The sequence below is a fragment of the Haematobia irritans genome, chromosome 1 (genome assembly GCF_050003625.1).
Source record: "Haematobia irritans isolate KBUSLIRL chromosome 1, ASM5000362v1, whole genome shotgun sequence".
Taxonomy (NCBI): Eukaryota; Metazoa; Arthropoda; class Insecta; order Diptera; family Muscidae; genus Haematobia; species Haematobia irritans.
In genome coordinates, this window is record NC_134397.1 from 210,891,003 (window position 1) to 210,913,447 (window position 22,445).

General features: G+C 27.3%; 2 protein-coding genes across 10 annotated transcripts in view; one reads left to right on the forward strand and one right to left on the reverse strand.

Moving 5' to 3' along the window:
* Nucleotides 1-22,445, reverse strand: part of tmod (tropomodulin) — a 545,171-nt gene that overhangs the window by 170,743 nt on the left and 351,983 nt on the right. The gene's annotated exons all lie outside the window — the stretch shown is intronic.
* Nucleotides 21,348-22,445, forward strand: part of LOC142219438 (uncharacterized) — a 91,401-nt gene continuing 90,303 nt past the window's right edge. The window contains exon 1 of the mRNA XM_075288424.1: nt 21,348-22,031. The gene's annotated coding sequence lies outside the window, so the exon portion shown is untranslated. The remainder of the gene's footprint in view (nt 22,032-22,445) is intronic.

Genomic DNA, 22,445 nt, shown 5'->3' on the forward strand with positions numbered 1-22,445 from the left:
TTGTCAAAATTTTATTTCTATGAAAAAATGTTCTATGGAAAACTTGTGAAGTGCTTTTTACCTGGAGAGGATTTTTTGCAAAATCTACCAAAAATCAAGAAGTCTACCTATATACCAAACAGTAAAAAATCTGTCATTTTTGGTAGAATTCCATCAACGTTGGCAACCGTGAATGGAATTCAAGCGTGATTGCTTTATAGTTTGCTGGAAAACCAAAGGTTGCTATTCTTAGAGCCCTCCAGCATTTCAATGTAAATCATAATATGAAAATTCCCACATTGAACCTAGCTTTCAGTGTACACCCAGAGAAATGATTGGTTGGAATTCGATTACGACAACAGTTTGATAGTGGAGACCCACAATTTTTAATTGTGTGCAATAATTATTAGTTATTTCTCTTGTTTAATTGTTTATAAAATCAATATAACGGCAGTGTGACCAAAATTTGGTACACACGACCAAATATTGGTCGTTATTTATACATTGAAGTAACTAACCATTTCAATTTATTCCACCCTGTTGTGATGTGTGTTGATGCTTTAAAGAAGGATATATCCTTCTTTAAAGCATCAATGGTAATATACAGGATAATGTCAATGTTGATTATCTAGAGTTCCATCCTTTATTTTCTTTTTTTGTCTTGCATATGACATGGAGTGCTATAGCAGCAGCAGCAGCAACAATAACGACGAAGCAGGCACAAACCTGTGAAATGGAATTTTGTGAAATGTATTTTCTTTTTTTGGTTGATATGACAAAAGCAAATGGTCGCAAATATATTTTAAATATGAAATATTTTATGGCCATGAATGGGTGATGTGATTACGATGTGACGAAGGCACGCAACTATCTACACAGGAAAAAATACAACCAATTTTTTAATCCAAATAAAAATCTATAAGTGAATCAGTTAAATTGTAAATTGTTTGTAATTGTCGGTATCGGTGATTGATAGTTTAATTTTTTATAACAAAACAAAATTTGAACAAACAATACATAAAAAAAAAAACACTTAAAAAACATTTTGCTATAAATACCTTTTGCCAACGTTAAACAATCTTTTTTAAATTTTTGAAAAAAAATCTATAGAAACAAAATTTCGGTGAAAATTAGATTATCTATTAAATTTTTGGTATTTTTAATTTTTTTTAACAAATTTCTAATTTAATATTTTCTATATATTCTACAAATATTCTGCGAAGATCAAAATCAATAAATTTTATTTGATACTCCAGTACTATGTTATAAGAAAAAAATAATGCCAGTTTTTCCTATTCGTTGTCGGTGTCTATAATTAAAGTAAACGCCTCAATTTATTTGCATACAAAAACAGATTCATTCATTATGCACGTTAAGTATGACGCAAAATTTAATGGTTATGACTAAAATAATTTATGACTCAATTAACTTTTTGACTAGTAGCCCTAACGATTTTGTGTTTCATGATGTTGTTATCTTTCTCTCGAAAAAAAAAATCAAAATATGTTCATTACAAATTTCCAAAGATATGGAAGACTAACGGGACGTTGGAAATTTTCAACTTAAAATGAAAAATTCTTCCCCTTCAATAGTTTTTAGTTAGTAGTTGGTCCAAAGTATCCTTCATCCTTCCTTTGGCACAATCCTATTTGATGTTGTTGCCGTTGCCATAATGTTTACGCAGCTTTTGGCCTTCTCTATAGCTTAAGGGTGTGAGAAAAATTAATCTTTTAGGAAAATCCTATTTGCCAAAGACTACAACTACTCCATCAACTGACTGATGTTTATAAAATCATAAAAATGGGATATTGGGGAAAGACTTTACAAAAGAAATGCGGTATGAAAGGCGAATCTCCTTCTTAGAAGAACTCGTATACATTCAAGAATATTTGAGAATCATTATTATCATGGCAATGCACTAGTGGAGGTGGTTATCATTGCATCAACTAGAGGAGGTGTTTATGGGTACAAATAAAATGGATTTCAAAAAAACAATAAACTTTTGAAAACCTTAGGTTGCAATTAGAAAAAATTGGTTTGTTACTTAGTCGAAAATTTACTTTTGTAGAAGATTCCGAAATTTTGCTGTTATAGATTTTCTAAAATTTTGCCTGTATACAAAATTTGTCTGTGTAGAAAATTTCGTCAAATTTTTTTTTTTTTAGAAAATTTTGTTTTCATAGAAAGTTTCGTCAAAATTATGTCTGTAATGAAAAAATTATCGACATTTGGTCTATATAGATAAATTATAAAAAAAAATTTGGTTGACATTTTGTTTTTATAGAAAATTTCTTAGAAAATTTTGTTTTTATAAAAAAGTTGCGTCAAAACGTTTTTTAATAGAATTTTTTGGGGACAATTCGTTTCTATAGAGAATTTCTCCGGAATTTTGTTTCTGTAGAAAATTTCGTCTAAATTTTGTTTCCATAGAAAATTTTGTTTCTGTAGAAAATCTCGTCGAAATTTTGTTTCTATAGAAAATTTTATCAAAATTTTATTCTATAGAATTCTTGTTTTTATAGAAAATTTCGTCGAAATTTTATTTCTATTGTTTGATTTAATTCTAGAGAAATTGTTATTTTTATAGAAAATTTCCTCGAAATTTAGTTTTTAAAGAATATTTCGTAGAAATTTTGTTTGTTTCTATAGAAAATTTCGTCGTAATTTTATTTCTTATAAAATTTCGTGAAAATTTTGTGGAAAGTTTGTTTCTGTGAAAAATTTCGTTGAAATTTTGTTTTTATAGAAAATTGTGTGTAAATACTGTTTCTATAGAAAATTTCTTGGAAATGTTTTTTCTATAGAATTTTTTTTTCGAAATTTTGTCTAAAAAAAAAAATTTATATAAAATTTCATCATAATTTGTTTTTATAGAAAATTTCTTGAAAATTTTGTTTTTTTCTATAGAAAATTTCGTCGAAATTTTATTTTTATAGAAAAATTCGTGAAAATTTTGATTCATAGAAAATTTTGTTTCTATTAAAAATTTGCGTCAAAAAGTTTTTTTATGGAAAATTTCGTTTTTATTCTATAAAAACGAAATTTCTTCGGATTTTTGTTTCTGTAGAAAATTTTGTCTAAATTTTGTTTCCATAGAAAATTTGGTTTCTGTAGAAAATCTCGTAAAAATTTTGTTTCTATAGAAAATTTTATCAAAATTTTAATTCTATAGAATTTTTGTTTTTATAGAAAATTTTTTTCAAAATTTTTTTCCATTGTTTGCTTTAATTCTATAGAAATTGCTGTTTTTATAGAAAAATTTCCTCGAAATTTAGTTTTTAGTGAAAATTTTGTTTTTATAGAATATTTCGTTTGTTTCTAAAGAAAATTTCGTCGTAATTTTATTTCTTATAAAACTTCGTGGAATTTTGTTTCTGTGAAAAATGTCGTCGAAATTTTGTTTTTATAGAAAATTGCGTGTAAATATTGTTTCTATAGAAAATTCCTTGGAAATTTTGTTTCTATAGAAAATTTCTTGGAAATTTTGTTTCTGTATAAAATTTTGTCGAAATTTTGTCTATATGGGAAATTTCGTCCTAATTTTTTTTTTATATAAAATTTCATCATAATTTGTTTTTATAAAAAATTTCTTGAAAATTTTGTTTTTTTCTATAGAAAATTTCGTCGAAATTTTATTTTTATAGAAATAATGTAGTTTCATAGAAATTTTTGTTTCTATAAAAATGGTGCGTCAAAAAGTTTTTTTTTTTTATGGAAAATTTCGGTTTTATAGAAAATTTCTTCGGAATTTTGTTTCTTAGAAAATTTCGTCTAAATTTTGTTTCCATAGAAAATTTGGTTTATGTAGAAAATCCCGTCAAAATTTTGTTTTATAGAATATTTAATCAAAATTTTAATTCTATAGAATCTTTTTTTATAGAAAATTTCGTCGAAATTTTATTTCCATTGTTTGTTTTAATTCTATAGAAATTTTGATAGAAAATTTCCTCGAAATTTAGTTTTTATAGAAAATTTCGTGAAAATTTTGTTTTTATAGAATATTTCGTAGAAATTTTGTTTGATTCTTTAGAAAATTTCGTCGCAATTTTATTTCTTATAAAACTTCGTGAAAATTTTGTGGACATTTTGTTTCTGTGAAAAATTTCGTCGAAATTTTGTTTTATAGAAAATTGCATGTAAATATTGTTTCTATAGAAAATTTCTTGGAAATTTTGTTTATATAGAAATTTTTGTCGAAATTGTGTCTATATGAGAAATTTTGTCAAAAATTTTTTTATATAAAATTTCATCATAATTTGTTTTTATAGAAAATTTCTTGAAAATTTTGTTTGTTTCTATAGAAAGTTTCGTCGAAATTTTATTTGTATAGAAAAATTCCTGAAAATTTTGTTTCATAGAAAATTTTGTTTCTATAAAAAAGTTGCGTCAAAAAGTTTTTTTATGGAAAATTTCGTTTTTAGAGAAAATTTCTTCGATATTTTGTTTCTGTAGAAAATTTCGTCTAAATTTCGTTTCCATAGAAAATTTTGTTTCTGTAGAAAATCTCGTCAAAATTTTGTTTTATAGAAAATTTTATCAAAATTTAAATTCTATAGAATTTTTTTTATAGAAAATTTCGTCGAAATTTTATTTCCATTGTTTGTTTTAATACTATAGAAATTGTTGTTTTTATAGAAAATTTCCTCAAAATTTAGTTTTTATAGAAAATTTCCTCGAAATTTAGTTTTTATTGAAAATTTCGTGAAAATTTTGTTTTTATAGAATATTTCGTAGAAATTTTGTTTCTGTGAAAAATTTCGTCGAAATTTTGTTTTTATAGAAAATTGTGTGTAAATATTGTTTCTATAGAAAATTTCTTGGAAATTTTGTTTATATAGAAAATTTTGTCGAAATTATGTCTATATGGGAAATTTCGTCAAAAATTTTTTTATATAAAATTTCATCATAATTTGTTTTTATAGAAAATTTCTTGAATTTTTTTTTTGTTTCTATAGAAAATTTCGTCGAATTTTTTTTGTATAGACAAATTCGTGAAAATTTTGTTTCTATAAAAAAGTTGCGTCAAAAAGTTTTTTTTTTATGGAAAATTTCGTTTTTATAGAAAATTACTTAGGGAGTTTGTTTCTGTAGAAAATTTTGTCTAAATTTTGTTTTCATAGAAAATTTTGTTTCTGTAGAAAATCTCGTCAAAATTTTGTTTTATAGAAAATTTTATCAAAATTTTAATTCTATAGAAATTTTTTTTTTAGAAAATTTCGTCGAAATTTTATTTCCATTGTTTGTTTTAATTCTATAGAAATTTTTATAGAAAATTTCCTCGAAATTTAGTTTTTATAGAAAATTTCGTGAAAATTTTGTTTTTATAGAATATTTCGTAGAAATTTTGTTTGTTTCTATAGAAAATTTCGTCGTAATTTTATTTCTTATAAAACTTCGTGAAAATTTTGTGGACATTTTGTTTCTGTGAAAAATTTCGTCGAAATTTTGTTTTTATAGAAAATTGCATGTAAATATTGTTTCTATAGAAAATTTCTTGGAAATTTTGTTTATATAGAAAATTTTGTCGAAATTGTGTCTATATGGGAAATTTCGTCAAAAAATTTTTTATATAAAATTTCATGATATTTTGTTTTTATAGAAAATTTCTTGAAAATTTTGTTTGTTTCTATAGAAAATTTCGTCGAAATTTTATTTGTATAGAAAAATTCGTGAAAATTTTGTTTTATAGAAAATTTTGTTTCTATAAAAAAGTTGCGTCAAAAAGTTTTTTTTTTTATGGAAAATTTCGTTTTTATAGAAAATTTCTTCGGAATTTTGTTTCTGTAGAAAATTTTGTTTAAATTTTGTTTCCATAGAAAATTTGGTTTCTGTAGAAAATCTCGTCAAAATTTTGTTTTATAGAATATTTAATCAAAATTTTAATTCTATAGAATTTTTTTCATAGAAAATTTTGTCGAAATTTTATTTCCATTGTTTGTTTTAATTCTATAGAAATTGTTGTTTTTATAGAAAATTTCCTCGAAATTTAGTTTTTATAGAAAATTTCGTGAAAATTTTGTTTTTATAGAATATTTCGTAGAAATTTGTTTGTTTCTATAGAAAATGTCGTCGTAATTTTGTTTCTGTGAAAAATTTTGTCAAAGCTTTGTTTTTATAGAAAATTGAGTGTATATATTGTTTCTATAGAAAATTTCTTGAACATTATGTTTGTTTCGTGAACATTTTGTTTCAATAGAATATTTTGGTGAAATTTTGTTTCTATGGAAAATTTCGTCAAAATTTTGTCTGTGTAGAAAATTTTGTAGAAATTTTGTTTTTATAGAAAATTTCGAGGAAATGTTCTACGATATTTTATTTACATGATAAATTTTGTCGTAATTTTAATTCTATACAAAATGTAGTCAAAATGTAACTCTATGGAAAATTTCGTGGAAATTTTAATTCTATAGAAAATTCCGAGAAAATTTGGTTTCTACAGGAAATGTTGTTTCTATAGAAAATTTCTTCGAAATTTTAATTCTATAGAAAATTTCTTCGAAATTTTAATTCTATAGAAAATTTCTTCGAAATTTTAATTCTATAGAAAATTTCATGAACATTTTCTTTCTATAAAAAATTTCGTGAACATTTTCTTTCTATAGAAAATTCTGTGAAAAATTTCGTCGAAGTTTTGTTTTTATAGAAAATTGCATATAAATATTTTAATTCTATAGAAAATTTCTTCGAAATTTTAATTCTATAGAAAATATCTTCGAAATTTTAATTTTACAGAAAATGTCTTCGAAATTTTAATTCTATAGAAAATTCCTTCGAAATTTTAATTCTATAGAATTCTATTATAAAAAATTTCGTTTTGTTTTTACAGAAAATTGCATATAAATATTGTTTCTATAGAAAATTTCGTGAAAATTTTGTTATTATAGAAAATGTCATCAAAATTTATTTTTATAGAAAATTTTGTTTGTTTCTATAAAAAATTTCGTCGAAATCTTAATTCTATAAAAAATTTAGTCGAAATTTTATTTTTATAGAAATTTGCATGAAAATTTAGTTTTTATAGGAAATTTTGTGAAAATGTTTTTTGTATAGAAAATTTCGAGGAAAATTTTCTACAGAAAATTTCATGAAAATTTTGTTTTTATAGAACATTTTGTTGAAATAAAGTTTTTTCGTCAAAAGTTTGTTTCCACAGAAAATTTTGTTGAAATTTTAATTGTATACAAAATGTAGTCGAAAATGTAATTCTATGGACAATTTCGACGAAATTTTAATTCTATAGAAAATTTCGTGGAAATTTGGTTTCTACAGAAAATTTTGTTTCTTTAGAAAATTTCGTCGGAATTTTATTTTTTATAGAAAATTTGGTTTCTGTGAAAAATTTCGTGAAAATTTTGCTTCTATAGAATATTTTGTGGAAATTTTGATTCTGTTGAAAATTTCGTCGAAATTTTGTTTTTATAGAATATTTCGTGGAAATAGTGTTTCTGTAGAAATTTTCTTGGAAATTTTTGGTTTCTATAGAAACTTTCGTAGAAATTTTGTTTGTATAGAAAATTTTGTAGAAATTTTAATTGTATAGAACATTTTATCGTTGTTTGCAGAGAAAAATTTTTTGAAATTTTAGTTCTATACAAAATATAGTCGAAAATGTAACTCTATGGAAAATTTCGTCGAAGTTTTAATTCTATTGAAAATTTCGTGGACATTTTTTTTTCTACAGAAAATTTGGTGGATATATTGTTTCTACAGAAAATTTCGTGAAAATGTTGTTTCTATAGAAAATTTTGCTTTATAGATAATTTTATTTTTATAGAAAATTCCGTGGAAATTTTGTCTCTGTAAAAACTTTCGTCGAAATTTTGTTTTTATAGAAAATGTCTTGGAAATTCTATAGAAAATTTCTTCTATAGAAAATTTCTTGGAAATTTTGTTTCTATAGAAAATTTCATTGAAGCTTTGTCTGCATAGAAATTTCCTCAAAATGTTGTTTTTATAGAAAATTTCGTCGAAACTTTGTTTTTATATAAAATTTCGGATAAATTTTGTTTTTGTCAAAATTTGGTTTTTATGCAAAATTTTGTTGATATTTTGATTTTATAGAAAAGTTTGTTTGTTTTCTTTGAAAACTTCGTCGACATTTTGATTTGATTTGATTTCATAGAAAATATCGTCAACATTTTGTTTTCATGGAAATTTTCATTGAGATTTTGTTTTCATGGAAATTTTCTCCGAATTGTGGTTTTTATAAAAAGTTTTGTTTTCATAAAAAAATTTCGTGTAACTTTGTTTGTTACGAAATTTCGTCGAATTTATGTTTCCATATAAAATTTCGTCGAAATTTTATTTTTATAGAAAATTTTGTGGAAATTTTATTTTTATAGAAAATTTTGTCGAAAATATCTTTATATTTAAAATTTTCTCGAAATTTTGTTTTCATAGAAAATTTGGTTAAAATTTTGTTTTCATAAGAACTTTTGTGTTTGTAGAAAATTTCTTTGAAAATTTGTTCGTATAAAATTATTTCATTAAACTTTGTTTTTATAAAAAAATGTCAAATATGTGTTTTTTTTGTAATATTGTTAAATATTTATATTTATAGAAAATGAAATTTGATTTCTACATTTTCGATATTTTCGTTATATAAAAAATTTCATCAAAATTATGTTTTATAGATGTTTGTTTTTTGAAATATGTTTTTAAGAAAATTTTATCGCAATTTCTTTTAATAGAAAGTTTTTTTTTTCTAAATTTTATTGTTACAAATAATTTTGTCGAAATTTAATTTTTTTTAAATTTATTTATTTCAATTAAATAATTTTGTCGTTTTTTGTTATAGTTTTATCACAATTTGATTTTTGTTGCAAAATGTAATTTTTATTTTATCGTATACAAAATTTTGTCATTCTTTAAAAACTTCGTTTAGTATTTGATTTAAAAAAAAAATTTAAAAAAAAATTTTTAAAAAAAATTTTTTAAAAAAATAAACAGAATAAATTCTTAAAATTTCCTTTCGAAATATACCATTGGGTTATGCTTTAACCCTATGTAGCGACAAGGCCAAAACTTTTGTGAAAGAAAAATATGTCCTCCAAAGGAGAAAATCCTTTTTATGAACATTAACACAATGTGTCTCTATGCGAGAATGACTCTGACACGAAAGTATTTACATTTAACACTCCTTCCAAATACACACAAACAAAAAACGGGCTACATAAAAGAGGCGAAAACAGAAAGCAACAGCAACATGTAGTTAGTGCATCAATCCATAAGCTGCTTTGAAACATGTGGCAAATATGGATAAAGAGTTGGATGCTAGTAGATAGCTTCGGTTTTTGTTTCCATCCAAGCCAACCCTCACACTCCCAGATGAATAAAAAAAAGAGCTGCCGGCATCAACTAGAGAAATCAACGGAAAAAGCGAACAACAGAACATCGAACAAAGCTCCCCGAAACGAGGACTTGAAAATTTGTAAAAATGCTTTTACAAAAAACGCTAACAACATGCTTTTTAGCATAAAAACAACAACAACAGCAAAAACAAGGGCAGCAAGAGTGGCTTCTTGGCTGGTAGTTATTGCTGGTATTGCCATGCCATGCAATGTGAGCAGCGGAAAAAATATGAGACAAACAAACAAGCTTAAGAAATTTGTGACTTGGAAAAACAACGAAAGGATTTTTTCTCCCATTGTTGTCATTGCTGTTGATGTTCGTTGTACGAAGTTAAACAAAGGGGGTATGGTACTACTGCTACCGCTGCTGGTGTTTTGTTAATTTGTTTTATGTTGCATACTTTAAGGAGCGAAGCAACAAGAGAATTTTTTATGTATAATGTACGTATGTTTGTGTGTGTGTGTGTGTGGGAGCCAGTGTTTTTATATCATTTATGTAAATGTCGATAACGGACATTTTTTCTCTTTGAAATTTGTCAAAAGTACTTGCACAACGAAAAATGTATGAAATTTCAATGAAAAAAGTAAAATCTAAGGGAATTTCACCAAAGCGGGAACGACAACAAAAAGGTCCAACAAATATTGTAGGCGAAAAAACAATGGCTTCCTTTCCGAGGCGTTTAAGCTATTATATAGCCATATAAAAATAATACCCACTAACTCACTAATACACAGCAACACACCAACACACGCACTCTACATACTCCTGACTACCTCTCTCACATAGTCCGATACAGTAAACACGTTCATTCACCTACTTGCGAAAAGATATACTCTCGTATACATATAAAAAAACTTTCGTTTAGATAACAAAACAAAAAAAAAATAATGTGGTTCAATATGAAATAATGTCGATTATTTAATGCCGTCAAACACTCAATGTACTATATTGGCAGGTAGATCACGTTCACCAATGTCTGGTGGTTATGAAACTTTCTGTTCATGGCACTATGGGTTGGAGGACATTTTTTTTGCTTTTTTTTTGAGTCATGTGCTTGAAAAGGTGTAATATTTCAATGAAATATGCAAAGTAAAATAAAACAAGTAAGGAAAGTCTAAAGTCGGGCGGGGCCGACTATATTATACCCTGCACCACTTTGTGGATCTAAATTTTCGATACCATATCACATCCGTCAAATGTGTTGGGGGCTATATATAAAGGTTTGTCCCAAATACATACATTTAAATATCACTGGATCTGGAAGAATTTGATAGACTTCTACAAAATCCTTAGACACAAAATTTAAGTCGGCTAATGCACTAGGGTGGAACACAATGTTAGTAAAAAAATATGGGAAACGTTTAAATCTGAAGCCAATTTAAGGAAACTTCGAAAAAATTTATTTATGATTTATCGCTCGATATATATGTATTTGAAGTTTAGGAAAATTAGACTCATTTTTACAACCTTTCGACTAAGCAGTGGCGATTTTACTAGAGAAATGTTGGTATTTTGACAATTTTTGTCGAAATCAGAAAAACATATATATGGAAGCTATATCTAAATCTGAATCTGAAGGGTGATTCTTTTGAGGTTAGGATTTTCATGCATTAGTATTTGACAGATCACGTGGGATTTCAGACATGGTGTCAAAGAGAAAGATGCTCAGTATGCTTTGACATTTCATCATGAATAGACTTACGATCTGCCACAACGTCGAATTTTCAGTGAATGGGCCCTAGAAAAGTTGGCAGAAAATCCGCTTTTTTATCGACAAATTTTGTTCAGCGATGAGGCTCATTTCTGGTTGAATGGCTACGTAAATAAGCAAAATTGCCGCATTTGGAGTGAAGAGCAACCAGAAGCCGTTCAAGAACTGCCCATGCATCCCGAAAAATGCACTGTTTGGTGTGGTTTGTACGCTGGTGGAATCATTGGACCGTATTTTTTCAAAGATGCTGTTGGACGCAACGTTACGGTGAATGGCGATCGCTATCGTTCGATGCTAACAAACTTTTTGTTGCCAAAAATGGAAGAACTGAACTTGGTTGACATGTGGTTTCAACAAGATGGCGCTACATGCCACACAGCTCGCGATTCTATGGCCATTTTGAGGGAAAACTTCGGAGAACAATTCATCTCAAGAAATGGACCGGTAAGTTGGCCACCAAGATCATGCGATTTGACGCCTTTAGACTATTTTATGTGGGGCTACGTCAAGTCTAAAGTCTACAGAAATAAGCCAGCAACTATTCCAGCTTTGGAAGACAACATTTCCGAAGAAATTCGGGCTATTCCGGCCGAAATGCTCGAAAAAGTTGCCCAAAATTGGACTTTCCGAATGGACCACCTAAGACGCAGCCGCGGTCAACATTTAAATGAAATTATCTTCAAAAAGTAAATGTCATGGACCAAACTAACGTTTCAAATAAAGAACCGATGAGATTTTCCAAATTTTATGCGTTTTTTTTTTTAAAAAGTTATCAAGCTCTTAACAAATCACCCTTTATATGGGAGCTATATCTAAATCTGAACCGATTTCAACCAAATTTGGCACGCATAGCAACAATGCTTATTCTCCTCGCTGTGCAAAATTGCAACTAAATCGGAGTTAAAAATTGGCCTCTGTGGTCATATGAGTGTAAATCGGGCGAAAGCTATATATGGGAGCTATATCTAAATCTGAACCGATTTCAACCAAATTTGGCACGCATAGCAACAATGCTAACACTACTCCCTGTGCAAAATTTCAACTAAATCGGAGTTAAAAATTGGCCTCTGTGGTCATATGAGTGTAAATCGGGCGAAAGCTATATATGGGAGATATATCTAAATCTGAACCGATTTCAACCAAATTTGGCACGCATAGCTACAATGCTAATTCTACTCTCTGTGCAAAATTTCAACCAAATTGGGATAAAACTCTGGCTTCTGGGACCGTATTAGTCCATATCGGGCGAAAGATATATATGGGAGCTATATCTAAATCTGAACCGATTTCAATAAAATTTGGCACACTTGACTATAGTACAAATTGTTCTTCTTGTGCAAAACTTTAAGTAAATTAGGGTCAAACTCTGGCTTCTGGGGCCATATAAGTCTATATTGGGCGAAATATATATGGGAGCTATATCTAAATCTGAACCGATTTCTTCCAAAATCAATAGGGATCTATTCTGAGCCAAAACACATACTTGTGCCAAATTTGAAGTCGATTGGACTAAAACTGCGACCTAGACTTTGATTACAAAAATGTGTTCACGGACAGACGGACATGGCTATATCGACTCAGGAGCCCACCCTGAGCATTTTTGCCAAAGACACCATGTGTCTATCTCGTCTCCTTCTGGGTGTTGCAAACATATGCACTAACTTATAATACCCTGTTCCACAGTGTGGAGCAGGGTATAATAAATGTTCAATATATATATGAAGTATACAAGTCATATTGCATTTAGCAGTGAAAATATCATAGTTTTGTAAATATATTATATATGGCCGCATCACCATTTTTCTTCGAAAACCTTCTCGTCGTATTTGATGACTACATCAATAAGATCGGTTCAAATCCCAACAAGTACTTCTATGGGCACAACTTTGAAAGCGCTTCAAAAAGATGCTCTTTACTTTAACTACTCAGGAAGTTCTTTTAATTGAATTTTTTATAACTCGCTTGTTTCATACTTTTTAATGGTAATTTTAACATTTTTATAACCTCCACCATAGGATGGGGGATATATTAACTTTGCATTCCGTTCGTAACACATCGAAATATTGTTCTAAGACCCCATAAAGTATATATATTCTGGGTCGTGGTGAAATTCTGAGTCGATCTGAGCCTGCCCGTCCGTCTGTCCGTCTGTTGAAATCACGCTAACTTCCGAACGAAACCAGCTATCGACTTGAAACTTGTCACAAGTAGTTGTCATTGATGTAGGTCGGATGGCATTCTAAATGGGCCATATCGGTCCACTTTTACGTATAGCCCCCATATAAACGGACCCCCAAAATTTGGCTTGCGATTGCTCTAAGAAAAGCAAATTTCATCCGATCCGGCTGAAATTTGGTACATGGTGTTAGCATATGGTCTCTAATGACCATGCAAAAATTGGTCCACATCGGTCCATAATTATATGTAGCCCCCATATAAACCGATCCCCCGATTTGACTTGCGGAGCCTCTAAGAGAAGCAAATTTCATCCGATCCGGTTGAAATTTGGTACATGGTGTTAGTATATGGTCTCTAATGACCATGCAAAAATTGGAACACATCGGTCAATAATTATATATAGCCCCCATATAAACCGATCCCCCGATTTGACTTGCGGAGCCTCTAAGAGCAGCAAATTTCATTCGATCCAGCTGAAATTTGGTACATGGTGTTAGTATATGGTCTCTAATGTCCATGCAAAAATTGGTTCACATCGGTCCATAATTATATATAGCCCCCATATAAACCGATCCTCAGATTTGACTTGCGGAGCCTCTAAGAGAAGCAAATTTCATCCGATCCGGTTGAAATTTGGTACATGGTGTTAGTATATGGTCTCTAACAACTATGCAAAAATTGGTCCACATCGGTACATAATTATATATATCCCCCATATAAACCGATCACCAGATTTGACCTCCGGAGCCTCTTGCAAAACCAAAATTCATCTGATTCAGTTGATATTTGGTACGTGGTGTTAATATATGGCCTCAAATACCCATGCAAAATTGGTCGAAATCGGCCCATAATTATATATAGCCCCCATATAAACCGGTCCCCATATTTGACTTCCGGAGCCCCTTGGCAAAATTCATCTGATTCAGTTGATATTTGGTACGTGAGGTTAGTATATGGTATCCAACAACCATGCAGGAATTGGTTCATATCAGCCCATAATTATATATAGCCCCCATATAAACCGATCTCCAGAGTTGACCTCCGGTGCCTCTTGGAGAAGCAAAATTCATCCGATCTGGTTGAAATTTGGTACGTGGTGGTAGTATATGATATTTAACAACCTTGCCAAAAGTGGTCCATATCAGTCCATAATCATATATAGCCCCAATATAAACCGATCCCGAGATTTGGCGTTAATATATGGCCTCAAATACCCACGCAAAAATTGGTCGAAATCGGTCCATAATTATATATATAGCCCCCATATAAACCGATCCCCAGATTTGACTTCCGGAGCCCCTTGGAAGAGCAAAATTCATCCGATTCGGTTGAAATATATATGGTATCCAACAACCATGCAGGAATTGGTTCATATCAGTCCATAATTATATATAGCCCCCATATAAACCGATCCCCAGAGTTGACCTCCGGTGCCTTTTGGAGATGCAAAATTCATCCGATCTGGTTGAAATTTGGTACGTGGTGGTAGTATATGATATTTAACAACCGTGCCAAAAGTGGTCCATATCAGTCCATAATCATACATAGCCCCCATATAAACCGATCCCGAGATTTGGTTTTTGAGACTTTTGGAGGAGCAAATTTCATCCGAGTCAGTTGAAATTTGGTACATTTGGTACTAGTATATGGCCGTTAACAACCATGCCTAACTAGGTCCATATCGGTCCATAGGTATATATAGCCTCAGATAAATCGATCCCCAATTACACAAAAATTGGTCCATATAAAGTTCATAATTGTATACAGCCCCCATATTTCAATTCTGGCTCCCTACGTACCGTGCAAAAGTCCATATCGATTCGCAATTATTTGTGGACTTACCTATACATACCTGTTTTGGCTAATATATACCACGTATGGACTAACTCACAATTTAGAAAAAGATGTTAGGAAGTTTTAGGATACCACAACCCAAGTAATTCGATTGTGGATGATGGTCTTTCGTAGAAGTTTCTACGCAATCCATGGTGGAGGGTACATAAGATTCGGCCTGGTCGAACTTAAGGACATATATACTTGTTCATTTTACAGCTTTCCAGAGCTGAACAGGCTAGTCAAGCACCCGCAATTTTTCATCGGAAATCCATTGTTTTACCACATTACACGTGTCCTAGAGGTCATGATCGCGCTGAATAATCCATGCAGATGACATTTCCCGGAATGCTTATGGCAATATCACATTAGACAAACTGTTTTTGTAGACTTCCGACAGCATAATGCCTTCGACTCTAAAAATCGGGCCAATAACTTGTCCAGAAAAAAAACCCCAGACCATAATATTGGCCCCACCATGATTGACGTAACTTTTTGCATTTCTTGGATTAAGGCTTTCCTTGCAGCCTTCGTACTAAATGTCCACCATCCGATCCATGCCAGTTAAATGTTGAGTCGTAGGAAAGTATAGCACATATCCACTGCTCCTGAGACCATTTAAGGTTATTTTTGTGAAAACTGAAGGCGCGCTAACCTAGTCTTCTTTGAAATAAATGATTTTTGAAATTTTTGTATAATTGCACTCCGACTTCTAATGCTCTACATCTGATCGTTATGGCTAATATACCCAATTTGAATTTAATTGTTGACTTCTTTGGATGATATTTGATTGAATTGTTGCATAGTTCTTTTGATTATATGATCCTCTTTTGGCGTAGTCTTAGGTTTTCTTCTACCCTAGTGTACAGTTTTGGTGCATCCACTGTATATAACTCGAGACGCAGTTGGTTTTTGCATATTGTACTCTTCCGGAATTCGTTTTTGTGATACCCCAACTTTAAAATCATCGATAATTTGCTTTTTGTATGTTGATTATGCTTATTGTCGGTAATTATTAAAAAATAGGTCATAAAGGCCTATGACGATCAAATTATGACCAAATTAAGCAATGAACTTAACGATATTTCTGTAATACCCTTTTTATACATTTAATCCTTCTTATAGGTCGTTATAACTATTACGGGTAAAAAAAAACAGAAAATAATGCCCTTAAAGAATAAAATATTACAGGGTTCTAGGTAGTTGCAAATGTTTTGAACAGGTGAAATCATACGATTCTTTACCTTTCGAATGCTCTGAATCAATAACAAAATCTTTAAGAGAAGGTCAAAATTTTTGAAGCCAAATAATATTTTTAACTCTACTATGCTTCCATTTAAGTTAATCTGCATACATTAAATTTTGGCAAATTAAATTTCAAAAATAATAGACTATATTAGATTACTCCCACTTAGATAAATTGCTGTACCCAAATTATTTCAACAACTTGAAATGAAATTTTCAGTTTCCATAAATGTGGAACAACTTTAACTCAATTCATATCCCTATAGCTTTATTAACTCCATTAGTAAAAGAAAACCTCCTTAGAAATCCCTGTCTGTGATGGTAAATCTTGTTAGTGGGCCAAATATCCTGTTAGCGAAATTCGACAATAGCACTAACAATGCTAGCAAGCAGTGTTGGCAGTATTGGGGATTTTCCCCCAAATTGGGGATATTTTTCGTGAATTTTATTTCTATATAAAATTTTGTCAAAATTTTATTTCTATAGAAAATTTTGTAAAATTTTAGTTATATATAAATTTTTATCAAAATTTTATTTCTATAGAAAATTTTCTCAAAATATTTTTTTATAGTTATAAAAAATTTTGTGAAAATTTTATTTTTATAGACAATTTTGCCAAAATTTTGTCAAAAGTTTATTCCTATAGAAAAGTTTGTCAAAATATTATTTCTATAGAAAATTTTGTCAAAATTTTATTTTTATAGACAATCTTGCCAAAATTTTGTCAAATTTTTATTCCTATAGAAAAGTTTGTCAAAATTTATTTCTGTAGAAAATGTTGTCAAAATTTTATTTCCATATAGACAAATTTGCCAAAAATTTACTTCTATAGAAAGTTTTGTGAAAATTTTATTTCTATAGAAAATTCTATTAAAATTTTATTTCTATAGAAAATGTTGTCAAAATTTTATTCCTATATAATTTTTCTTAAAACTTTATAGAAATTTTTTTTTTAAATTTTATTTCTTTAGAAAATTTTGTCAAATTTTTATTTCTATAGAAATTTTATCAAAATTCTATTTCTATAGAAAATTTTGTCAAAATTTTAGTTTTATAGAAATCTTTATCAAAATTTTATTTCTATAGAAAATTTTCTCAAAAAAAAAACTTATATTGAAAATTTTGTCAAAATTTTATTTCTATAGACAATTTTGCCAAAATTTTATTCCTACAGAAAATTTTGTCAAAATTTTATTTCTATAGAAAATTTTGTCAAAATTTTATTTCTGTATAGACAAATTTGCCAAAATTTTATTTCTGTAGAAAGTTTTGTGAAATTTTTATTTCTATAGAACATTTAATTAAATTTTAATTCTATAGAAATTTTTTTCAAAATTTTATTCCTATATAATATTTTGTTAAAATTTTATTTCTATAGAAAATTTTGAGAAAATTTTATTTCTATAGAAACGTTTGATAAATTTTTATTTCTATAGAAAATGTTGTCAAAATTTTATTCCTATAGAAAATTTTGTCAAAATTTTATTTCTAAAAAAATTTGTCACAATTTAAATTCTATAGAAAATTTGGTCAAAATTTTATTTCTACAGAAAATTTTCTCAAAGTTTTATATCTATAGAAAATTTTGTCAAAATTTTATTTCTGTAGAAAATTTTGTCAAAATTTTATTTCTATAGAAAATCTTGTCAAAATTTTATTTCTATAAAAAAATTTGTCACAATTTTATTTCTATAGAAAATTTTTTCAAAATTTTATTCCTATATAATATTTTGTTAAAATTTTATTTCTATAGAAAATTTTGTCAAAATTTTATTTCTATAGAAAATTTTGTCAAAATTTTATTTCTATAGAAAATTTTGTTAAAATTTTATTTCTATAGAAATTTTTTTCAAAATTTTATTCCTATATAATATTTTGTTAAAATTTTATTTCTATAGAAAATTTTGTCAAAATTTTATTTCTATAGAAAATTTTGTCAAAATTTTATTTCTATAGAAAATTTTGTCAAAATTTTATTTCTATAGAAAATTTTGTTAAAATTTTATTTCTATAGAAAATTTTGTTAAAATTTTATTTCTATAGAAAATTTTGTCAAAATTTTATTTCTATAGAAAATTTTGTCAAAATTTTATTTCTATAGAAACTTTTGATAAATTTTTATTTCTATAGAAAATTTTGTAAAAATTTTATTTCTATAGAAAATGTTGACAAAATTTTATTTCTATAGAAAATTTTGTTAAAATTTTATTTCTATAAAAAATTTGTCACAATTTAATTTCTATAGAAAATTTGCCAAAATTTTATTTCTATAGAAAGTTTTGTGAAAATTTTTTTCTATAGAACATTTAATTAAATTTTAATTCTATAGACAATTTTTTCAAAATTTTTATTTCTATAGAAAATTTTGTAAAAATTTTATTTCTATAGAAACTTTTGATAAATTTTTATTTCAATAGAAAATTTTGTAAAAATTTTATTTCTATAGAAAATGTTGTCAAAATTTTATTTCTATAGAAAATTTTATCAAAATTTTATTTCTATAAAAAAATTTGTCACAATTTAATTTCTATAGATAATTTGGTCAAAATTTTATTTCTACAGAAAATTTTCTCAAAATTTTATATCTATAGAAAATTTTGTCAAAATTTTATTTCTGTAGAAAATTTTGTCAAAATTTTATTCTAATAGAAAATTTTGTCAAAATTTACTTCTATAGAAAATTTTGTCAAAATTCTATTTCTATAGAAGATTTTGTCAAAATTTTAGTTTTATAGAAATTTTTATCAAAATTTTATTTCTATATACAATTTTCTCAAAACAAAAAAAAAAATATATTATATGGAAAATTTTGTCAAAATTTTATTTCTATAGACAATTTTGCCAAAATTTTGTCAAAATTTTATTTCTATAGAATTTTTTTTTCAAATTTTATTCCTATATAATATTTTGTTAAAACTTTATTTCTATAGAAAATTTTGACAAAATTTTATTTCTATAGAAAATTTTGATAAATTTTTATTTCTATAGAAAATTTAGTCAAATTTTTATTTCTATAGACAATTTTGTCAAAATTGTATTTCTATAAAAAAATTTGTCACAATTTTATTTCTATAGAAAATTTTTTCAAAATTTTATTCCTATATAATATTTTGTTAAAATTTTATTTCTATAGAAAATTTTGTCAAAATTTTATTTCTATAGAAAATTTTGTTAAAATTTTATTTCTATAGAAAATTTTGTTAAAATTTTATTTCTATAGAAAATTTTGTCAAAATTTTATTTCTATATAGACAAATTTGCCAAAATTTTATTTCTATAGAAAGTTTTGTGAAAATTTTATTTCTATAGAAAATTTTATTAAATTTTAATCCTATAGAAAATGTTGTCAAAATTTTATTCCTATATAAAATTTTGTTAAAACTTTATTTCTATGGAAAACTTTGTTAAAATTTTATTTCTATAGAAAATTTTGTTTAAATTTTGTTCCTATAGAAAATTTTGTCAAAATTTTATTTCTATACAAAATTTTGTCACAATTTTATTTCTATAGAAAATTTTGTCAAAGTTTAATTTCTATATAGACAAATTTTCCAAAATTTTCTTTCTATAGAAAGTTTTGTGAAAATTTTATTTCTATAGAAAATTTTATTAAATTTTAATCCTATAGAAAATGTTGTCAAAATTTTATTCCTATATAAAATTTTGTTAAAACTTTATTTCTATGGAAAATTTTGTCAAAACTTTATTTCTGTAGAAAATTTTGTTAAAATTTTATTTCTATAGAAAATTTTGTCAAAATTTTATTTCTATATAGACAAATTTGATAAAATTGTATTTCTATAGAAAATTTTGTGAAAATTTTATTTCTATAGAAAATTTTGTCAAAATTTTATTCCTATATAAAATTTTGTTAAAACTTTATTTCTATAGAAAATGTTGTCACAATTTTATTTCTATAGAAAATTTTTTCAAAATTTTATTTCTATAGAAAATTTAGTCAAAATTTTATTTCTATATAGAAATTTTTTTCAAAAAAAAAAAAATGTCAAAAATGTGATGGGGATTTTTCGAGAAATCTGTTTAATCTTTTTTAACAATGTTTTATTTCTATAGACAATTTTTTCAAAATTTTGTTTCTATATAGACAAATTTGCCAAAATTTTATTTCTAGAGAAAATTTTATTTCTATAGACAATTTTGTGAATATTTTATTCCTATAGAAAATTTTTTTAACATTTTATTTCTGTTGTTTTTTTTTTCATTTCAGCTTAAGCAATGATTAAAGAAAAAACCAACAATAAAAAGACAAAACGAATGAAAAAAAAAATTATTTCTATAGAAAGTTTTGTCAAAATTTTATTTCTATGGAAAATTTAGTCAAAATTTTATTCCTACAGAAAATTTTGTCAAAATTTTATTTCCATATAGATTTTTGTTAAAAAAATTGTCAAAAATGTGATGGGGATTTTTGTGAGGAATTTAAATTAAAATTGGGGTTTTTGGGGACAAAAACATCCTAATTTGGGAACAAGAGCCAGAAAAATACTGGCAACACTGCTAGCAAGATAGCAAAGAGTTCAACAACAACAGCAAGAAAAACGCTAACCAAAATTCATTCGTTTAGGATGGTTACATTTGTCCACATTGCATAAAGCGTGTTGAAGAACATGTGTTGCCTTACCGGCGTCGTTGATGTGGGTGTGAATAAAGATCCGGCATTAAAAGGATAGAGTGTGTGTTTGTGTGGAATTCGTGAAATTCGAAACGATGACGAAAGCAATTGCAACAACTTTTACACTCATACTCATACACAAATTTATTACAGCGCTGAAATACGAAAGCCGAAAATACTGTTACTGTTAAGCCGTATAATGTAAACAACATCACTGGCGATGGTGTTTGCCTTACTCTTCAAAACATTGTTGATGTTAGAGCAAATGTTAGAGTTTGCTGCTATGCTCTAGCATTGCTGTTAATGTTGTGTTGTGTTATTCTTGTAAGAGGCGGTTATGTTAAATAACAATCATATAAGTACGAATGTCGGATACAAAATCAAACAGAGTCTTGTTTTAGCCAGTGCATGGTAAACACAATAGCCACGACGGTAGAATTCAATGACACCAAAAAATAAATGGTGAACGGATACGGAAAATCATAATGTACGACAATAATAAAATGGCAAAGGAAACTCATTTCAATTAAATGTAAAGTAATGTGAGAAAAAAAGTAGTAATTACAAGAAAATAATTGAAACAAAGAATGTGTAACAATTCTTAGTAATGTGTGCATTGTGTGGAGAAAGAGAACAATTGTAAAATTCTTTCAAAAAACAAAAGTGTGAGTGAAAAAAATGGAAATAAAAGAAATTCTTACATGAAATACGCCGGAGTACAAGAAAGTGTAGCATTCAAATGTAACAAAAGTATTTTAATATAAAAATATAACCTTGATATGATCGCTTTCTCATACCCATGAGCAAGAGAGCAAGCATTAAAATATTTCATACAAAAATATCCCACAAGGATAACCTAAGGAAAATTTAAATTAAAGAAATGAAATTTTTGGATTTCCTAATGAGTGCGAATTTCTAATAACAATTAAAGGAAAAACGTCCTTCATATTAACCAGTTTGTGTAGGCTGAGTAAAATGCCAACAGGCTCCCTTTTGGCAACAGCTGTTCCTGTTTAAATGCCCATCACTTTTGGGAATTACAACGCTGTGTATACCTATACTCGTGTGTGTGTCTGTGCATGCCCAGCATTTGGTCCTATGGTGCGTATGAATGATATTAATTTCTTTATCCAAAAAATTGCCCGCCAAACAATGGCCATGAAGAAAAGCATTAAGCAAGCAAAAACCAAAAGTTTTGACAGAAATATTAGTCTATGGCCTTTGTATTTGTGTTATGAGTGTGGATGAGTGTGTATTTGTGTGGACGCTCTGATGATTGAGCCTTATTCTTTATGAGTTCTTTTGTATTTTAATGCTAGACTGGTATATATGTATAGCAATTGTGTTTTAGGTCTCCTCTATACACAAATATTTATGTTGATTACCCAAAAACGATCTTCCCTAATTGCGTTTATTAGCTTAAAGACCATGAACGTGGCAAAATCATAATTTTCTTTTTATTTTCATTGGGTCAAATTGGTTTATATGTTTGCGCCTAAGAGTAGATTTAAGAAA